Source organism: Octopus bimaculoides, chromosome 15 (genome assembly GCF_001194135.2).
Source record: "Octopus bimaculoides isolate UCB-OBI-ISO-001 chromosome 15, ASM119413v2, whole genome shotgun sequence".
Taxonomy (NCBI): domain Eukaryota; kingdom Metazoa; phylum Mollusca; class Cephalopoda; order Octopoda; family Octopodidae; genus Octopus; species Octopus bimaculoides.
Window position 1 is genome coordinate 55,804,374 of NC_068995.1, and position 1,321 is coordinate 55,805,694.

Sequence of the window (1,321 nt, forward strand, 5' to 3'; positions counted from 1 at the left end):
GTATTCCCGAGCGTCATACTAATATATACTTATGTTATTTACACCACCTGTCCTCGTCTGTTGTTATTATTTGTATATTCTCCTACATACATATACACGTATATATACATACTTTTCTACTCTAGGCACAAGGCCCGAAATTTTTAGGGAGCGGAGTCAGTCGATTAGATCGACCCCGGTGTTTCACTGGTACTTAATTTATCGACCCCGAAAGGATGAAAGGTAAAGTCGACCTCGGCGGAATTTGAACTCAGAACGTAAAGACGGACGAAAGACCGCCGAGCATTTAATAAAAAGTTTTCGATGTAAATAAATCTTCACTCTTCTCTTTGCTTTCAATCACACACACACACACACACACACACATACATGCATATAGTCACACACAAGACGAAGACCTCACTTCCGACATCCCGGCATCAGTAAATTGCCATTGATAAACAATTATAATAACTTGCATACATTTAGTCGCATCATTACCACTTGAACTTGTTCGTTCAAAGCATTTTTTTCGAGTCACCGTCGCCGCCGCCGCCGCCACCAACAACAACAACAACGACAACACGTAAAAAAGAAAAAAGAAGAACCATTGCCACCACCACCACTACCACCACCACCACCAGCAGCAGCGTCGCCACTCCGCAATCGGTAAGACTCTCACCATCACCACGGCCGCTGCTGCCGTTTCGACACCACTTATCAAATAACATTTGAATCAGTCATGACATCATCACTGTTGTTCACATTTCCACACCCTGAAGTGAGGCTTCGGGTCACTGAGGTCACTGCTGGCAACAACAACAACAACAACAACAACAGCAAACTGTTACGAAAGATGTGCTACAGCAAATATTCTGCTCGATACCACAGACTTGTCATTTGTTTGACCTTAATCAGTTGAGCGTGTCCCTTGATGGCTGACAATATGTGCATCTCTGATCACGAGCAATAATAATAATAATAATAATAATAATAATCCTTTCTTATTTAGGTACAAGGCCAGCAAGCAATATAAATTGTGGGGGTGGGGGTCAGAGAAAGGGAAAACGTGTTTTGAGCAAAAACCCACAGAGAGGGGTGAAGTCGGAGGCTTGCAAAATCCTGTGTGATTTTCTGTTCAAACAGACCAGTTACTTGAGTACAAGCCGGACCTAGTGGTGATGGATGGACAAAGTGAACCACATGTGTGATATAACTGAGGTTGCGTGTCCCTTTGACCCACGAATAGTTATGGCGAAGGAAGGCGAAGAATAGACAAATACAATCCTCTCAAATACGAGATAGTTCGACTGTGGAATTTAGTTCACAGACCCCCCCCCCC